General features: G+C 37.5%; 1 long non-coding RNA gene across 5 annotated transcripts in view; it reads left to right on the forward strand.

The window, feature by feature from the left end:
• Positions 1-21,442, forward strand: part of LOC148133459 (uncharacterized) — a 291,809-nt gene that overhangs the window by 22,170 nt on the left and 248,197 nt on the right. For 2 of the 5 annotated variants that reach the window (XR_015746831.1, XR_015746830.1), the window contains exon 5: positions 4,436-4,643. This is a non-coding gene — a long non-coding RNA (uncharacterized LOC148133459). Of the gene's footprint in view, positions 1-4,435; positions 4,644-6,411; positions 7,290-10,940; positions 11,389-11,888; positions 16,870-21,442 lie in introns of those variants that run through there. The other 3 variants (XR_015746828.1, XR_015746829.1, XR_015746832.1) reach the window with 3 other exon arrangements.

Below are 21,442 nucleotides of genomic sequence, written 5' to 3' on the forward strand. Positions count from 1 at the left end.
TTTTTCCTTCCTCCTTTCCTGGAACTTGCAATAGCATTCTTCTTCCTTCCCTCCCCCCCAAGTTCTTTTTTTCTTTGCAAATGTTTAAAGCCAGCTTCATTAGAGCTTTGTTCATCTCTCATTTTCCTTTCAGCAAGACCCATTGGCTTCCTAGGATCCCCTGCCAATAGGTCCTCTTTGTGGCAACCCCTAAGATATCGGAACATTGGATGGAACACAAAGATGGTGAACAATGATTTCTTTTTGTTTCTCAATTTTTCTTTCTTTCCAGGTTACATTCACTTTCTTTTCCAGCTGATCGTTCTACATAGCTGAAAATACACGACACCATCGCAAGCGCAGCCTATGTCAGACCTCTAACTTTTATCTGTCCTTTCCTTTTTTGTAGTAATAGATAAAAAGTAATTGAATCGGATTAAATTCAGTGAATTGAGAATTTGAACAAAATTATTTTAGAAGAAAGATTGGCTAGATTTGCTGAAAATGCTATTTTATCAATGCATTGTGCATGCATACATTCAATCATGAGTCTTTTTTTTTTCTAATTTGATTCTTTGTGATGATTCTTAAACATCTAAGGATAAATTTATCTCTGTTCATACTTCTCATACCCACCATGATTGTTTCAACAGGCAGAATAGTGACTTACTTTCACTGGTTGACCATAAAATTAAATGATCGCTCTATTATTTATAATCACTATTATTGTGTTATATGTTCTTATTACAAACATCCCACTCTGAAAAATTCTGACCTCTGTTGTCCTACTTGAAATACTTTAAGAAAGCATTTCTCAGATATTTACACCTATATTTTTTTTAGAATAAAGCATATTATTTTTAGACCAGCTGTACAGACTGAAATTGGCTGTGCATCCAGGGGTGGGATTTAAATTTCTTAACAACCGGTTCTGTGGTTGTGGCCTAATTTGTGGGTGTGGCTTGGTGGTCATGTGACTGGCTGGGCAGGACTTGTATGTAAATATTATAAATATTTATGTAAATATTGATTTTTTTATTAAAAAAGAGCAAATTTTACCCAAAATCAGGCAAAGCAGGCAGGCAGATTGAACTGCTCACAGAATCACAGATTCACTCAGAGATCTATCTTTCTGCCATCGGCTACCTGAGTCTGTCACATAAAATTTGCTAGCAAGCAAACTCACAAAATTAACTCATAACACACTATGTATGTAAATATAACCATATATAATGCATATAACCATGGGACCACTGAGAAAGAGGTTTCTATAATATACAAATAAAAATAAACTCCATCCTATTATTCAGACACCAATAATCTATATTCTAGTAGGGTTGATCCCAGAATAATATTCAGCAAATCTCTTCTATGAGGGTTGTGGTGATAATTCCTGTAATTACTCTGGTGCTTCATGATAACTTCAGCTTTCTGGGAGGTTGAAGGAAAGGCAGTTTTGTTCTCTGTTAAAGCAAATTAACAAATAATTTGTGGTTTATGCTCTGCTAAACCACAGTCCTCTTTGTAAGATACCCATATAAATTGTGATTCATCTGTTATGACATGTTTTTAACAAATCTGTGCTGGCTTCCAGTAAGCACTTCTTTTCTAACTGCTTACAAACCCACTGCTTGGTTATCTTTTTAAGGGATTTTCCAGGGATTATGGTCAAGAGGGCTGGTGTCATTTATTGGGTATGTCTAGTTTCATGAAAAGAAGGACTAGGGGTGACATGTCAGCAGTATTCCGATATCTTAGGGGTTGCCACAAAGAGGACCTAAAGGCAGGACAAGAAGCAATGGATGGAAACTAATCAAGGAGAGGAGCAATCTAGAACTAAGGAGAAATTTCCTGACAGTGAGAACAATTAATCAGTGGAATGATTTGCCTCCAGAAGTTGTGGGTGCTCCAACACTGGAAGTTTAAAAAAAAGAAATTGGACAAACATTTGTCTGAAATTGTATAGGATTTCCTGCCTGAGCAGAGAGTTGGATAGAAGACCTCCAAGGTCCCTTCCAACTCTGTTATTCTATTTGTTCTGTTCTGTTCTGTTCTGTCCTGTCCTGTCCTGTCCTATCCTATCCTATCCTATCCTATCCTATCCTATCCTATCCTATCCAGGGGTGGGATTCTTCCAATTCGCACCTATTTGCTAGAACCGGTTGTTAACATTCTAAGCAGTTCGGAGAACCGGTTGTTAGAAGAAATTACTGGCCTAATCCTGTAAGAAAGGCAGGAAGGAAACATTCTGGTGCTGCTTACAGAAACTGCCTCTCCGTTAACCCTTATTACATTCTTGGCAGGACTAGACTTCCTTCTCTGGAGTTTTTCCCCCCTCCTTTTCTAGTACTTTGCTTGTGTGGACCATTCAAAGTTACAATGGCACTGAAAAAAGTGACTTATGACCATTTTTCACACTTATGACTCTTGCAGCATCCCCACAGTCACGAGAGGCCAGGCGAGGAGATGCGTGCCTCGATGTGAGTGATATTGAGTTGGCCACACCCAGCCAATAACATGACCACTAAGCCACGTCCACCCAGTCACATGACCACCAAGCCACGCCCACCAACTAAGCCACGCCCACAGAACCGGTTGTTAAAAAATTTGAATCCCACCCCTGATCCTATCCTATCCTATTCTATACATTCAACATTAGATCTTGTCCAAATCTTTGGTACTTCTGAACTATCAGAGTTCTCAATGATCACAATCAGTAGTTTTGAGATCACATCCACCAGTCTCTTTAGCATCCTAGGATGTAATTCACTAGGTCCCAGAAACTTAAATTCATTCAAGGCATCTAAGGTATTCTTTCAGCAGTTTCTTGCATATGTGGTAGACTTCAAGTCTAAATGTCAGTATGCCTGAGTCATCTCTGATTGCTGGATGAGGCAATAATATTTTAGATGATTTTTTTAAAAAAAATGCTGAATTAGATAAAGTAATTCCCTGGGACTCTTGGATTTTAAAATAATGAAAGACTGTAAAAGGGCCAAAATAATAATAAAAAAATCATATCCAAAATGTATACCTTTCTTTTGCTTATTGGTTAAATGGGTTGACATGCATTTTTACAGATCATGTGGTCTTCAAGTGAATCCAGCATATCCAATGGCCTTTTTTTGGTTTTCTGCTGGAAAGTAGCAAAATAGTCACAAATTGTCATCATGTGATTGCAAAATGCAGTTTTAAATTGCAAGCTGATGGCCAAACATCTGAAATGCAATCACATGATGGGGGGTGGGGTGGCAGTTGTAGTTTTGAGGAAAGACCACAAATAGTTTCTTTTTTAGGTCTGTTGTAACTTCGAATGATTGTTAAACAACGGGTCATAATTGAGAACTATCTGTATCCCATCCTTGGGAACTGATCATTTCTGGAGAAGTTCTTTTCTCCAGGGACAAAAATTGGGGGTTTCAGAGTTTTGTAGAAGTGACACTTAGGAAAGCCTAAGTGTCACTTTATGTCCAATAATAGTTAATTACTGGGGAGAAAATAGGACGGAAAGTTTATATTTAATGATTTCAAATGGCTGCAAACTATTAACACTAGAGGGCAGCAAAACAAACATTTCTTCAATGCTTTGAGGGAAATAGCTGAAGAGAAGGATAGCGATGTTGGCTTTGGCTGCTGAAGTCTTGGAAAAGACATCTGCATAAACACAGTGGTAATGTTTATATAGGGTGACTTTTAAAAATTCTTAATCGATTTAATTTTGAAAAAGTCTTGAGACGTTGTCTTTAGAGATTTGGAGTTCCAACTCTGAAATTCTCAGATGTTTGTAGAGGAATTTAATAACATTGGTTTGCATTGTCTCAGAACCCAGGAGGCAAGCACCTAATCTAGCAATAAGAAAGATCTGGAATTAAAGAAGCTGTCCATTCTTACTACTGCAGCAAATATGTTAAACAACCCAAGAAGAAGTTTCCTAAATCTTACTTTCTGGGTGGGCTACAAGAGTTAGCGTTTCCCTCTGCCTTCCCTTGCCCTTTAGGTTCCTTGGGATCTTCTACATGCTGACATCATATGTTATAACCACCTTTTGCCAACAAATGTGTAGCCACTGCGCTCTTCTAAGGATTTCTAACACCTTAATCATAATGAGCCAATCATAATGAGCCACCACATGCCTCAAAGGAACCAATATCTACTTGGTTCATCATAGAACAAGATAAACAATATACTCTAATCTCCCTGAAGGTGTTAGAGCTACAACTCTTCATAATTGAATGAAACAAGTACTGGTTTTCCATTTAAACGTAAAGAATAAGAATAACAGAACATGGTCCCACAAGCTTTAACTGTGAAACTGAGTAGCACCTGTGTACTGTATCATTATTTTTCCATGGATATTTCAGTATTGTTTCCTTTTATTCACAAGGAAATAACATCCAGTATCAATGATTGGAATTCACCATTCCTGTCAGAATGGGCCCTTTTATTTCCCATATAGCAGGACAGGGGCTTGGTCTAGAGATGGTATTCAGCAGGTTCTGACCAGTTCTGGAGGACCGGTAGCAGAAATTTTGAGTAATTTGGAGAACCAGCAAATACCACCTCTGACTGGCCCCACCCACATCTATTCTCTGCCTCCCGAGTCCCAGCTGATCGGCTGGGTCTTCTTTTGTTGCCCTGCACAGGAGAACGGAGCTGGAAAGCAGGTTAGTGGGGTGGGGAGGGAATGGGATTTTGCAGTAACCTTCCCCCAGGATTGGGGAGGGAATGGAGATTTTACACTATCCTTCCCCTGAAGTGGGTGGGAATGGAGATTTTACGCTATCCTTCTGGAGTGGGTGAGAATGGAGATTTTACAGTATCCTTCCTCTGCCACGCCCACCAAGCCACACCACGCCCACCAAGCCACACCCACAGAACCGGTGGTAAAAAAAAATTGAATCCCATCACTGGCTTGGTCAGCGTTACTCATATAATTTGACAAGCAGGAATCCTTACTATAGGAATATGTTGGGGCTGGAGCAAAGGATACCTATTTTTCTATGCCTCCCAGTCTGACATATAACAAGGTTTAAAAAACCCCCCACCATACACATCAATATATCCATACATCCTGCCTGGTTCAATCTATACCACCTTCACTTAATCATATATCTGCGACACAGGTACAGTTTGAAACTATCCTTAACTGTCAACGCTATTCACATATTAGATGTAGGTTTCATATGGAAACAGCATTAGCACTGTGCAAGAGAGAACAGAGTAAACATTTATATAATCAGGGAGATTATTTGTTTATTGTTCAGAGTCTTTGCTTTATTCTATAGCAGTGATCCCCAACCTTTCTTATGCCGCGGCCCGATATCCCCAACCTTTTTTATGGCGCGGCCTGGTACCAGCATTAGCGCCGCCATCTTTTTGATGAAAAAGTGCTTCCGGTGAGCTTTCTACCCGGAAAAGCTCACGGAAGCACTTTTTCATCAAAAAGATGGCGGCGCCCAGCAAAACCAGCGTGCCCGGTAGGACCTGTTCCACGGACTGCACCGGTCCGTGGACCGGTGGTTGGGGACCCCTGTTCTATAAGATCTGTCATGCTGGCCAACTTTTTTATCTTTATCTTTTTTAATTTGGTTGTTATTTTGCTATTTGATTGTTGTGAACTACCCAAAGTTGTTAAGGGCAGGGGAGTACACAAGTTTAATACATTATTATTACAAATTATTATTTACTTGGAGGAATAAAGATTGGTAAATAGCAACAGGAATGCTACCAGAGGTAAGCATACAGTAATCTTCCCAATATGATGACAACTGTATTTTAAAATGTACACCTTAGATCCTTTAATGTCATGTGTCATTTGGTCCAATCCAACAAGCTGAGGGCTATGCCCAAAACTTTTTTCAGCACTTGATATCAAACCCTGATTACCCTTTTAATTATCTTTTTTCCTACTGCAGCACTCTAAGATTATTCTTTCTTGGTCTTTTGCCCTTTATTTAAACTCTAGTTAAATCTCATAACTCAGTGATCCCCAACCTTTCTTATGCCGCGGCCCGGTATCCCCAACCTTTTTATGGCGCGGCCCGGTACGGCATTAGCTAGGCGCCGCCATCTTTTTGATGAAAAAGTGCTTCGGTGACCTCACCGGAAGCACTTTTTCATCAAAAAGATGGCGGCGCAGCTCGGTGAGCTTTTCCGGGTAGAATGGCTTTCTACCCGAAAAGCTCATCAGCGGCTGAGCGCCGTCATCTTTTTGATGAAAAGTGCTTCCGGTGAGCTTTCTACCCGGAAAAGCTCACCGGAAGCACTTTTTCATCAAAAAAAGATGGCGGCGCCCAGCAAACCAGTGGCCCGGTAGGACCTGTTCCACGGACCGGTACCGGTCCGCAGACCGGTGGTTGGGGACCCCTGTCATAACTAACCTAGGTTAGGTTCCATTGCTGAGTTGATCAGAGCACTGCTTCTATTTTCAAGAAACTTAACCGAGCCCGAGACCAAATGAGGAAGACCACTTGAGAACAGGTGGAACTTCTATTGCACCATTTTTGGTGCTGTCTTGCATCTTTTTGCCATACCCTGAAGACACCCCTGATTTGCCCAAAGGTTCCCCAGATCTGGAGCTATTTTAACTCTTGTCCTAAACCTTGTATGTTTGTTTGTGGCCATTTTAGAACTGTTTTCACTTCAGCTGATAAGGGACCCAATCTCACAGTCTAGATGATGATGGGGAGAGGAAAAGGTAGAGTTTATTATGTCTCTTTGACTGGACTGGATAGAAGCCTAGGAGCTGCAATCTCCACACAACTGGAACACACTAGGTTGACAACTTGAATTTGCCTTGGCTAATATCACCCAAGTATTTTTATTACCTCAAGTCATAATAGTATAAGCAAAGTAATATTTGATACTTTGAAAACAGATAAGAGGGAGAAAATGAATCAGTCAAAAAAGAACTGCAAACACTGTTTTGTAGTTCTCAGATCTGAGAAGATATTTGGGTTTCAGCTAGCCTGATGTCTGTGCAGATTCTCAATCATTCTTACTGTCCATTCTTGCTAGGTCATGTCCCAAAGGTGCTTTTTCAAGAGGCAACTGGACTTTCTAGGTTTTTTTAAAAAACATTTTGCTTCTCATCCAAGAAGCTTCTTTGGGGACAGCTAGCCTAACCTTACAGTGTGAATTCTGCAGTGCAACATCATCTTCTGCATCAGACAGGAAAATGTTACCAGCACAACAGATGTGGCACACAGATCATTCCCTGCGAATGATACAATCAACATTATCTCCTAAAATAAACAATATAGTCTTCTAACATTCTACTCTTCTAAAAATAATAAATCTGGTGACTTCAACATCTCCCTGATTTCTTCTGCAGATTTTGTTTTTTACCCAGTCTTAAAATAACACAAGAAACTAATATTATACTGTATACGTCAGGACATTCATTTAATTTTAATTAAGTGTATAAACTACAGCCTGGCTTCCCTACATATCTGCTGACCAAGCTGTTTCAGCATCATTTAAAAAAAATGGTTTTGTACATTATGTAGATTTTTAAATACACATATTGGAACTTTTGAATGGGTGGATGGAAGGAAGTCATTCTGATTGAACTCCTTCTCACTGAAAATTAAATATATTGAAAAATACAACATTTTGAAGTCATGTTTAGGAGACGGCAAGCTCTGAATATAGGAACATATGCAGATAGCAAAAAAATTTACAATAACCTTTCATGATACTTTGCCAATTTGCAAATTAAGTATCTGCCTGCAGGAATCCACCTTTGGCAGGTCTCACCTTTGAACTTGTGATGAAGGGCTCTTCAATGGAGCCACCGATTATGCAATAGTTGCTAATAAAATCTTTATATTGCTTTCTTCAATGACTGCTCTCGATGATATCATCAGCTCACCTAATTTGATTGGCCGCATTGAATTATCATGCTCTCCCCTTAGCTACGCATTCCCTGATTGGCTGGACATGCCCTTTTGACTCAAAAAAAAAAGGGAGGCAGAAATCATGCCAAAGCATCTGGAAATGATGAAATAATAGCACCGAAGGAAACTGGAGTGGGGGAGGGGGAGACAAAACCTCCTTATAATCGGGATATTTTCGGAACATATTACTGACTTCATAACCCCAAATTGTTCTTTTCTGCCAGAAAAATCAAATCAGCAGAATCTTTTGAAAAGCTCTGCTGCTAATCATTATAACTGAGCTCATATTCAAGGATTTTGAGAGAAAGTTACTTTTTTCCCCCTCTTCTTATAATCTTCAGGTGTCTCATATCTCTCTGAACACTCTGATATATTTCCCTTCCTTTGCTTATCGTGTGTCTCCCTGCTGCCACCCCCATCCACCAGATAGAAGAAGCCCCTAACACAAAGGAAGGAATAAACAAGAACATTAAAATGAAAGACATTTTTGAAACAGCATTACAGGGGAGGGATGCTGTTTTATACTCTATCGTCTTTTCCTTACACAAATCATAACAAGTCAGTTACCAAATAATTAGCGTAGAACTAATTTTCAGGATGTTAAAAAATGCTAAACAGCTAACTTTTTAAAAAAATTTCTTCATAGTTGGCATTATTTACAGAATCCTGGTGAAAATTAAAATTCATAGACTTAATTAGCATGAAAACCAACAACAATTAGAGTTGTTTGCCAAGTATGTCTTTCTCTTAACACTTGCAAAGAGAGTAATGGATGAAAGAAAAAAGAAATGTATAAATATTATGCTATTGATCATTTAAAGACTTCTGGAACCCTTTTATGGAGAAATTCAGTGTATTTTTCTGTATAAAATTTTAAGACAGATATCATCAGAAGACAGATCTGGCCTGCCAACGAGCTAAAGTCACTTCATCCTAGTGTTTCATAGCAGTAGTGATTTAGAAATAATGCCAAATGAGTTCAGGAAAACTTATTCCCAAGTGAAACCATCCTTACAATTTAGGAGAGTGGTACTAATAGAACAAAGTGTGTTTTTCCCCCCTCTAGAACAAGGGTGTCAAACTTGTGGGCATCATGGTCACGTGACGTATCAAGACTTTTTTCCCCTTCGCTAAACTGGCCGTGGCAATGGCCAGTGTGTGACGCATCTGGCCCATGGGCTGCAAGTTTGACAGCCCTGTTCTAGAACAATGTTTCTCAACCACGACGAATTTAAAATTGTGGGCTTTAACTCCCAGAATTCTTGGAATTGAAGTCCATGCATCTTAAAATGGCCATGTTGAGAAACACTGCCCTAGAATAAGGATGGAGAACCTGTATAACTCCAGATGTCATCGACCTGGATCTTCCACCTTTTCTTCTCATTGGCTAAGTTCACTATGTTGTTTAGCAACATCTGGAAAATGTCAGGGTCCTTATCCTGCTCTGTTGCCTCTTTAATGCTCCAAATGTTTATTTGTAGTCATGTATTTTGTTTCTTTATGAAGCCCCATTTACAACTTACTAACGAAAGAAAGAAAGAAAGAAAGAAAGAAAGAAAGAAAGAAAGAAAGAAAGAAAGAAAGAAAGAAAGAAAGAAAGAAAGAAAGAAAGAAAGAAAGAAAGAAACAGACTATTCAATTCTGAACTGTCACATTTTCTCTTAATTCAAGGATTATATGTATATGTATATTGTCCATTGGTTGTATACATACACAGGCCACTCCATTGTATACCACTCAGTATATCCTGATTACACAGTTAGTACATTAGATTACACAGCAAAAGTATTACTTCCCAACATCAATATTTTTTTGTTCCAAAGTGCATGAAATAGGTGTTTAAAATAAATAAAATATTGCTCACTCCAAAACTCCAGTTGTAAAAAGGAAAATACTTTAATTATGCTCATCTGGAATTGCCTTTTATTTTTTATATCATTTGGAAATTAGTTTATTCCCAAGATCTTGTAAGATAGTTCTCTCCCTCCCTCTTTCTCTCTTTCCCTTCTTCCCTCCCTCAATTCTGGAGTTCTTAAGCAATGTAATAAGTTCCCTTTTATATGTCTTCTAACTGAAAAGTCATGATGCAAATTGTGATTGCATATTATATTCTTAAGACGATTCTAAATATGATAGTATCCAGCGGCCACCAGTTCAAGTTCTCGTCTACATACCAAATATCCTGGAAATGTTTTGGCAAAGAAAACAGGAGATTATAAACTCGCTTATTAAATTCTTCTCTTTTGATGAATACCTAGAACTTCTAATAAGTTAACCTTAATTGTAATGCATCTTTTCCTATTGTGAAATGCAGCACTACTATAAGTTAGTAGCATCTGAGAAGGCCAATTCACACAGAAATACATTTACATGGCAAAGTTCATTCATTCAGTTTAAATAATTAAACTGATTTCAAAATATTTAAGAGCACTCCTGGGGGACCAGGATTGGGTCTATGGTGCAGATCTTGTAGGACATTTTCTGCACCGTAACCTCAACATCTGTCACAAAACTGATCAATCTCAACAGTAGGAGTCTTTCCTTTTGAGGTGATAACACCTTTATGGGGAAGAATTACAACAGGAAAAGATTCTCAGATTTCTCTGACTGAAATCAATGTTTATTTTTAAAAAACATAAGGTAGCAATACAATAGCTTGTACTTGATCTTTTTTTTCTTTATATCCCATTCCCCCCCCCCCCCAGAAACTTTACACAGCTGTTCTTATTTAATCACCACCACAACCACATTCGTAGATTACTGACCTAAAAACACCAATGCAGCTCCCTGGTTGCTTATGAACTTGGTGCCATTTCTCAATCCAGCTAATCAATCACAATGCATAATTTTTTATCGATACTTGATCACCAGAAATTGCATGCTGTCAGTTAAAACTGTTCCTTTTCATTGATATGAAGTGATGCAAAATATATATTACGATAACCGCTTATTTCTTTGAGAGATTCAAAACACTATGTTGCAATCTAAGATAACAATTATTTGATCTCTCTCTCTCCCTCCCTCCCTCCCTCTCTCTCTCTCCCTCTCTCTCTCCATTTCTAGGTTGTTCAAAGGCTCATTACAACAGGTGTGTGAGTAGTTGGGGAGGGGATGGCTGAACATATTTTAATTCCTTTTTCTGAAGGAAGTAAAAAATCAGGGGGAAAAGCTAAAAAAAAGTAAAAACAAAAAGAAGAAAGAAACTTGAAAGTAGGTGCAATAAGAAAATCAAATGCACAGATACAACACATAAAGTGGAGAATATGAGTTGTGGCTACAAATTACCAAATGACACAGTTGGAGAGTGAGAGCCAACATGATTCAGAGCTTAAAGTGCTGGACTAGGAGGAACAATACTCAGATGTCCATCTCCCTCTAAACATGAAAGCCATTTGTGTGGCCTTGGGCCAGTTATTCTCTCTCAGAGCCAATCAGTATCAGCATCCATGAAAAACCAGCCGATGAGATCCTCTCGTTGCATTGAACATTGATAGTTTCCCTGCAGAAAGAAGTCAATTTTATATTTTATTTTATTTTTATTTATTTGATTTGCCAATTGTTTACAAGATAATAAGTATAAGTGTATACATAGTTGTGAATACATGAAATGGGTACATATAAGAAAAATAAAAGAAGAATAAGAGAAACAATAGGACAGGGACGGTAGGCACGTTGGTGCGCTTATGCACGCCCCTACAGACCTCTTAGGAAAGGGGTGAGGTCAATAGTAGACAGTCTAAGGTTAAAGTTTTTGGGGTTTGGGGAAGAAACTACAGAGTCGGGTAGAGTATTCCAGACATTGACCACTCTATTGCTGAAGTCGTATTTCCTGCAATCAAGTTTGGTGCGGTTAACTTTGAGTTTGTATCTATTGTGTGCTCTTGTGTTGTTATGGTTGAAGCTGAAGTATTCATTGACAGGTAGGACATTGCAATGTATGATTTTATATACCATGCTTAAATCAGACCGAAGACGGCGTAATTCAAGGTTTTCTAGTTCTAGAATTTCAAGTCTGGTGGCATATCTATGCAGGACAAAAACTAAAAAAAAGTACAGCAGCATAGTAGGAAAGGAAATGTGTATGTATATTGATAACCTTATGGAGAAATGCAGCATTTTAGGCATTACTATGTAACATTGACCAAATATAAGTAAAACAACCTTTCTTTCATATCTTTTGAGTACACCCTTGTTACACTGGAATGCAAGACTAAAAGAAATTGGCTTTAAACACAGTTGGCTTGTCAAAAGTTATGTTGTCTGTTACTCTAGATTTTCAGCTTTGTGTCTCAAACATTGCACTTATTTGATTTATTCTGACTACAGTTATGTCTGCTTAATGTTTCATTCATTAAATATTAGGAAATATGCACTGAAAATAAAAATTGGACTGAAGGACTAGAGAAGTAACCCAGAAGATATAAAAGTATATTTTATGAGTCATGTGATTACTCTTTAATATTTTACCCAGGGACACAGAGAAACATTTGCCTTAGGTATTTATCATAAGCCTAAAACATTCATTAGCCACAAATACACTTCCACACTGCAAAACTTTCTGTTGCTTTCTGGTTACATTGATATGGCTTGGAGTTGCTCTGAGCATCAAGATTGTTTCACATATAACCATTTGTCCTCTTGGAAATAATTATAGTCTTGCATGAACTTCAGAAATCAGTAACACAGTACCCATGGACTCCACGTGACACATGACACCCTAGATGCAGTGCATTCAATCAATCAATCATGTTTCAAAATGCAGTCTGGAAAAGTGTACACCCCTTTTCAAGTGTGTTGCATGGTAGCTGTTACAGAATGTAGCCAGTTTATCTCCTAGCATTTCTAACACTTTTATCCACATTAAAAAGAAAGTACAAACTGGAAGGAGAGAATGACTGGACATCTTCTCAGACATACTTTCTGGATCAGAAATATGCTAAACAAAATAGACACAAATGGTTCCATAATGCATGCTGTGCCCTTTCTAATTAGGTCTGCTGACAATAAAGATATCAAGAGGCCATTTTCTTCTCAAAAATGAATGCTAGAGTTATTGAAGTTTGCAGAAGTTTTGATCTTCTGCCACCACCACCACAGCAGCACTCAATTAAATTTTGCACTTGCTATATTGCAGTACTTATATTATGTGAATGCTCAAACAATTATGTGTATCCTCCATGATTTTCCATGATCAACACCTTGTTTTTATGAATTTGCACTGCATAACAAGCATGAACAGCTGTTTCAGGTATAAGCCTAAGCATTTACCTGGGCATCCCTGGCAGCAGGGTAAAAGAAATGGCCATAAACTCCATCAAAGGGATCAAAACTGCATCCCTTTTTATGATGCACAGGACTGCTGTGACTTATTTTTTTAACACTCCCCTCCCCCCACCTCACAGCCTCCTGTGGATGCCCTGGTCCAGCAGGGTCCTTCTTATGTTTTTAAGAACATCACTGCAAGACAAAGTTGGTCCTATGCAAAGGCACCTCTGCAAAATAGCATAGCAATAGCATTTAGACTTCACAGTGCTTTACAGCCCTCTCTAAGCAGTTTACAGAGTCAGCATATTGCCCCCAACAATCTGGGTCCTCATTTTATCCACCTTGGAAGGTTGGAAGGCTGAATCAACCTTGATGAGATTCAAACTGGCAAATTGCAGGCAGCCAGAAGGCAGCAGAAGTAGCCTGCAGTACTGCATTCTAACTATTGTGCCTTGACAGAACCCACTCCTGCCAGAAAGAGGATGCCATACCAAGTACCAGTTATCTTGGAACTTCCATCACCCAGGGACCTGGCTCATGGTGCCCCTTGCCTTCCAGAAGGACTAGCAAGAGGACAAAAAGACTGAGAAGAAGGAACTGCAAAGGATTTGATTTCCATAAAGAATGTTATTCTAGATATAGTAATGAGTGCATGTGTACTTAAACAGATGAAGGTCCATCTGTTGCAATCAGATGATACACAGTAGATGATAGCTTTTTAAAAAAAGAAAACCCTTTCCTTCATGTTCCTTTGTATTTTGTCTTGCCAAACTGTAACTGTTTTGCTCCTTAGTCACAGACAGAATTTTTAAAATGGAGACACTTTAGGCAGGAGAAGGAGAAAAAAGGAGAAGTGATTTGATAAAACTCTGCAAATTAAAGGTAACATAAATTAGCAACACGCACCCATTTTCAATAGAGTAGCCATTCCTTTTCAGTCTAGCTTTTTGATATATGGTTTCTCCATGAATGGTCAAATATGCAAGTCTCAGCAGCCCATCTGTAAAACTACTCCTTTGCAAAACTGTGGAATGGAAAAACATCTATACATTAAGTTTCCACAGTTTTGTGTAGTTCCATTATTTTGTAATCAAGAAATTTGCTAGTTAACTAGTCACAGTTAGTTCTAACTAATCATAAAAATATAATGTTCATCCATATTATTTTTTCAGATGGTTCATCTAAATTCTTAACATGTATATAATTCCAGATTGTAGTCAGGGTCTTAAAGTTAATATTATTTTAAGTATCGATAATGAAAAATGCCTGCATTAGGAGCATACTTTCTATTCATCACAGTTACATTTTCCAAGAGGTCCTTAATTTTCAACTCTATAAATCCTAAATATGCCTTTCATTTATTTTTCCGTATTTCAAATTACAGCTGTTAAACATTTGCTTCACTGAATATTAAAAAATACATTTTAAAAAGCACCTCTTTTCACTGGTTATCCTGACAAAGGAAAGGAAGCAAATCTAAAGTTTGATAGTTCAATGTTTATTAGAAAAATATACCACTTAAGATTAAAATATCTAATTAAAATGAAATTTGAATGAAGTTCCTTTTAAGAAGTGCCTTAAAGTTAAAGTGAAATTTATATATTTTTCAGTCTCTTAAACTGTGCATGAAATAGAAAATACAGTTTTGAGTCTAATCCCTTTTATATCAACTGAAAATATCTCAAATTAAACTGTCACCACATATCAAAGGAATCAATATCAGATTACATGCTATCAATTCAGAATTGATTCTTAGTGACCACAGAAATACCATTTCCCCCCAAAAAAACTCTGTCCCCAAGCTTATCCTACAGATATTCCACCCATTTCACAACTGAATACATCACTTCTGAGGTGCCTCAGAATTCAACAATTTTTCCCTCCTGTATAACATCTACGTCAAACTGCTGAATGAATCCATATCCATCAGTTTGGGGTTCAATATGCTGATGATACCCAACTATATATCTTAATTTCCAGCTGTGCAGGTGAAACTGTCTATGTACTGACCCAGAATCTGGAGACTATTCAGGGTTGGATGGGGAGGAACAGACTTTAACTCAATCTTGACAAGGCTGAGTGGCTATAGCTGTTTGGGCCTCCAGATAAGGGATGCTTTCACCATTGATCTTGCATGAGTTTGCACTTCCTCTTTCAAAACTCTTGTGCAACTTGGGAGGTGGGATGGGCTTCTGGATTTGTAGCAGATTACAGCTGTAGACAGGAGGATCTTTGCACAGATTTAGCTGATGCTCCATTGCCTCCTTTTCCTTGGCCAGCAGGCCCCTTTAGGCACTCATTCATACTAAGATCATCTTACTATTGGACTATTGGAATATACTCTACATGAGGCTGACCTTGAAGACTATCTAGAAGCTACAGCTATCATTGTACCAATATGCCATCACTGTTATACAATCTACATTGGTCACCAATCAAATGCTGTGTGCATTCAAGATGCTCATTGTCACCTGTAAAGCCCTTCATGACATTGGGCTAGGTTATTTACGGGACCTGCTATCTCCTGTTGTTTCTGTTTGCCCATTATGTCAGGCAGAGTGGGTGTATTTCAGGTCCTTCAATTAAATGTCATCTTCTGGGAGTAAAGAAGCATGGCTTCTCTGTCACAGACCCTTCCCTCTGGACAACATCCCCTCTACCCAAGATAAGTAGTATGGCACCCATTCTCCAAGGATTCCAGAAGTCCCTTAAGGTCTGGTGTTAGGGTATCTGTCAAGCCTCTGTCCTGTTTCTTAATGTTGTTGTCTTGTACAAAATATTTGTTTTATTATGCTTTCAAGTATGCTTTAATTATCTATTAGAGCCTTTATGGAGTTGGGCACTCTTTAACAACTGCAGAAATTAAAAAAATAAAAATAAAAAAAATATACAGTTCACTACAATTGATTTTCTGGATCTGTTATAATAAAACTCCCAGCTCCAATCTTTAGGTTAAAGGGGTTGATTATGTTTACAGTAAGAAATAGTATTTACTTTTTTTTACTCCTCTTAGCTAAAAGCTTTGCTGCTCTTTGACTCAAGGTATTTGCAATAGCATGTGTCAGCATTCTAGCAATCTCTAATCCTGTTCCCTCTATGGTTTAAAGTTGTAATCCAGCCCTTCTGGAAGGTAAAAGGTTAGGAAAACCTGACATAAATGTTAAATATTTCTTCTGCCACCAAGCCTACAGAACATGCATTTTCATTTATGTTTGACACTGGGTAACATATACTTGTATGTGAAATCATCCTGTCATCCTGTCATGTCTATCTTTACTTTGCAGATTATTCTCACAGTTTTGACATATATAAAATAACAACCAAAAAAGAGTCATCAGACCTTGCATGATATATTGAAGTCATAAAATATTTTGCACAGGGTAGGAACAGTGAGTTCAAAATAACTTTTCTTTGGTACATTATTTTCCAAAACAGAAGCCTTTTTAAAATAATGCAAACTGTTACATTCAATGCAACTGTTGTATTCCTTTGCATAATTTCACTTTCCTGAGAAAATATTTATTTGAGAATGAGTATTCTAGGCAATTCACCATATTAATTTTGATTTCATTGCTTTTGTATATATGCAGTTTTCTATGTGGGCATTTTCATGAAAAGATATTGTATTTCTTAAAGTAGACTTTTAGAAGTATCCATGCACTGAGTCTACTAACATGGAGTGTTAGAATATATGTCTGTCTGTCTGTCTAAATGGTTTTTCTCCAATATGATGCATATTTCATTTATATTGCATTACAATTGCTCTATAAATAAATTTTAAGGATGTATAAACAGATATGCTAAAGGTACAATCAATATTGTCTTAAAATAAAGAATATTTACTTATAATCCTATGATGTTTTGCTTAATTTTTGATAGAAGACTAACAAAAATTTTTTGCCGGATAGTATTCAGATAAAAGATCAGCCCTTGAGATTCTACAGCTATTGCTTTTCTTATGTGAAATTTGAAATGTCCATATGTTATATATATTTGCTAATATCTATTTTCATGACATCCCACAAAATATTTCAAGATTTTACAAAATGGTTTCATTTTACTTTATTTGTAATTGAAGTAAAGAAAATGAAATATTAAGATATAAGTGTCCCAGAAGTGTTTTTTTCCAAAAAGCAAATGGACTTTCTTAGGGGTTTTCTCCCCTTTGAAAATATTTTGCTTCTCATCCAAAAAGCTCTTTCAGTTCTTCAGAGAACTGAATCAGACCAAAATCCATCTAGTTCAGTAGTTCAGTCAGTCTTCCCCAACTTAGTATCCTTCATCATAAACAACTTTGGAAATTTTTGTTCCAAAATACCTAGATAACTCACAAGGTCACTTTAAATAAAAAATGAAAGTGTGCCTAGCACATGGTTCTCATGGAAATTGTCATCCTTACACTAAAAAGTTTAACAAGTGGAGCAAAGGATCACTTGGGGCACAATTGAATTGTAAAATACTAACAACTAACGATTAATTTTGTAAATGTATACCTCCAATCTCATTCACATCAAATGAGATTTTTTTTGTGTATGAGGAAATGCAAAACTATATTTCCTTTCAATCTTAGCATCTAAACATTGCACACAAACACATTTCACTCTTTCTTCCTCACTCTCCTGTGGTAACTGATCTTTCCTTCTTTGTTTTGATGTGTGTGTATTACGTCTCTGTCTGGTTTGGATGCCTACTTCAAGCCTGTTATTTAAAACTGCTCCTGGTGGCATGTATTGAAAGCAGAAGGCAACAAATTGAATTTGAATAATTCTTGCTCAGGGGCCACTGAGAGTTCTCGAGAAATGCTGTGGCTTGGTGCTTCAGTTTCTATTTTCTTCATTGGATTTGGCAATCCTAAACACTCAGGCTGTTACGATGCCCTGATACGATGCCCCAACATTTTATGGTTTCACTTGCTCTTTTATTAAAGGAGCTGGACCTCTTTTTTATTAACTTATAACACTGAAATGTTTCTTGGATTAAACTGGTAAACAAAATTGGAAAATTAGTAACCTGAACTCTGCAACTGAAACAGCATTTGCAGAAAAAAAAATGTGGCTGTGACACTGCAAAGACAATTCCAAATATGAACTAAGCCTACCTACTTGCCTGCCTGCCTGCCCCCACCTCATTATTTTCTACAAAGTGCTATAGGATTTCATTCCATTTTAATTAATTGAAATCACACATGAAATTAAAGCAAATTTAAGGCTATTAAGATCTGCAGGTTCAAGTATGCCTCTTTCTATAAATCCCCAAAATTGATGTTCAAAAGCTTTTACGGGGCAATATTTCAATGGTTGTGAAAAGGAGAAGAATCCATAAAAGGAGAAATTCCATGATCAGCTTATATCAATTGTAAGAGAAATACCAATGGTATATTCAGAACTATCTCTTCCGCCTCTTAGTTTTAAAATAGGATGAATAATATTATATAATATATATTATATACTATACAAATACTCTTGTATAACTCCAAATGCAAAGATTATAATAAATTATAATCCACAGTTAGTTAGAGACAATATCATTAGAGGGACAACATTTCTGAGAGATGGGAATCTTTTGAAGTGTAACAGTGGTGACAATCACATTTGTAACTATAGATGTAAAATCTTTACTAATTAATACATTTGATATTTTAAATTTTGTATGTAATTGATTTATTCATTAAATGTTTTGTCTAATGTCAAATTCTTAAATTATATGTATGCATTGTTATTCTGCTCTTTCGGCCTTATATAAATGTGTTGTTGTTAACAGTTTCTTCACAGAGAAAATACCTAGAGGACAAGGAAACATTTGCTTTGATTCACCTTTAGCACATTTCTGAAGGTCTCTTTTTTGAGCTTTTTATCTGTGAGATTCTGCAAACCAAACAGCCATCCTGTCCAGTGAAGAGATTTGCACTGGTTTCCCTCAACTCCCAGAGGATACAATCTGTGATTTTTTTATGACTTCAGAAGATCCTAGAATGTCATTCTTATTCACATCCGCCCATTGTTACCGTGCTTGTATCTCTCCTTTTTCTCCGTTATTTTTGTCCAAGCCTTCCTTTCTATTTTTTTCTTTTCTATATTTCCCATTACTACATTGTAACTGCTGTAGATTAGAAACCTGAGAGATTTTTGTTGTGGTTTTGCTTATGCTTCATCATGTGGTAGTTCAGCAAATATACTAAGAAACTAAAACATTACAAGGTTGCCAATTCCTTGTAGTAAACAAAAGGTTAATCCTAGCTTTTAGCAAAACAAAGGGGTCCATTCCCAGAATATTTAATTCTTCACAGGAACACTCCTTTTTTCTTTACTTGTTTCTCTCCACCCTCCAAGAATGGACATTTTTTACTATTCCCAGATGCTTATCCAGGTAAAAATAGATAACCACATTATTTTGCACATCAGTAGAATAAAAAACAGAACTGTTAAATATTAAAGTGAATTCCTCTTAAAATGAGGTCATTGAAGCTTTTTTTTAAAGAAAAAAAAGCAAAGCACATTTCCCAATACTCAGACATATTTTCTTTGTTCTTATAAATACTGTGCTGAAATTTTATTCTGCTTTCTTTGACAATTTAATGAGGATAAGTTGCTTTCAGTCCCCTCACCTCCATCCAGGACAGAATTGGATGAAATTCATGAGAGTAAAATATGAAGGGATTACATGCACCCGTAACTTGTGAGGTAGTCAATGGATGTGTGTGAGTGTCTTTTCTTTCCTTATACCTCATATACATCAATCGACTCCCAGGATTTCCCATGCTTACACTGAAATCTTAGGAAGGGATAATGTTATGTGAGAACTTCTCTCATGGGGTTTCCTTTTTAACCTCTGAAAGCCAGAAGACTGCAGAGCAATACAGAAATGCATAACCAAAAACCAAACCAATGTTAACATCACCCTTTAAGAATAAAATAAGCTAAAAAACATTACCAAAATCTGCAAACATGGAAAGTACTTGACACTAAATAAAGATTAAATTGCAGTAACCATTTCTAATAACAGTTCTGTGATCCCTAATGAAGACATAAGTACAGAATAAACATTGGAATACCATTCTCAGAGACCTGAATTGAGACTTGTTCAAAGCAATACTGTATAAGCAATTTATGTGCTATGCCTGCATAGAATGTGTGACTATCGAGAGGAGAGAGCTGGAGAAAGCTATTCATAGATAGTTCATAAAATAACAGAGTTGGAAGAGACTTTGGCTGTTGTCTAGTCCAGGGGTCGCCAACCTTTTGGACCTCAGGGACCACAAAACTCATAATTTTAAATCCCAGGGACCATGAACCGGTTCTATGGGTGTGGCCTAATTTGTGGGTGTGGTTTGGTGGTCATGTGACTGGCTGGGCATGGCTTGTATGTAGATATTATAAATATTTATATAAATATTGAATTTTTTATTAAAAAAGAGCAACTTTTACCCCAAATCAGGCAAAGCAGGCAGGCAGATTGAGTTGCTCACAGAATCACAGATTCATTCAGAGATCTATCTATCTGCCATTGGCTAGCTCAGTCTGTCATATAAAATTTGCTTGCAAGCAAACTCACAAAATTAACTCACAACACACCATGTATGTAAATATTGGATTTTTTTATTTCAAAAAAAAAGAGCAACTTTTACCCAAAACCGGGCAAAGTAGGCAGGCAGATTGAGTTGCTCACAGAATCATTCAGTAATCTATCTATCTGCCATCGGCTACCTAAGTCTGTCACATAAAATTTGCTTGCCGTGAGTCTGCACTGAATAATAGAACCTTCAGTCCTAAGGGAGGTTCGGCTGTGCTTAAAAACAGAGCCGAAGATCTAAAGACTAGCTAGAAAGCAAGAAATCCAACCATTTCCTGCTTCCTAGCTAATCTAAATCTCCTGGCACAGCAGAACACCTGAGGGTCGGAAAAAGGAAAAATAGCAATTTAGCAGACAAGTTTGCCAGGTAAGGAGTGAGTGGGCGGGGAGGGTTCCCACAGGCCATGTGGGTGGCACAACCTTGTGTTTCTGTGCAGCCTGGATTAATTGCTTTTGAGGGGGGGTGCTGTCAGGGTGAGATTTCTCTGCAGCCCACCAAAATTTTATCATGGCCCACCAGTGGGGGCCCATCAGTGGGCCATGGCCCATCAGTTGATGACCACTAGTCTAGTCCAACCTCCTGCTCAAGAAGGAGACACCCTATACCATTTATACCATCAAGCAGGAGTCCCTATACCAGCGGTGGTAAACCTTTTTGGCACCAAGCGCTGAAATGGGAGTGTACGCACATGCGCCGGAAACCAGAAAAGCAGCTCTCAGGCATGTGGGAG

The sequence above is a fragment of the Notechis scutatus genome, chromosome 1 (assembly GCF_049901735.1).
Source record: "Notechis scutatus isolate UNSWTSFEM ecotype Mainland chromosome 1, rNotScu1.2, whole genome shotgun sequence".
In the NCBI taxonomy this organism is placed as follows: Eukaryota; Metazoa; Chordata; class Lepidosauria; order Squamata; family Elapidae; genus Notechis; species Notechis scutatus.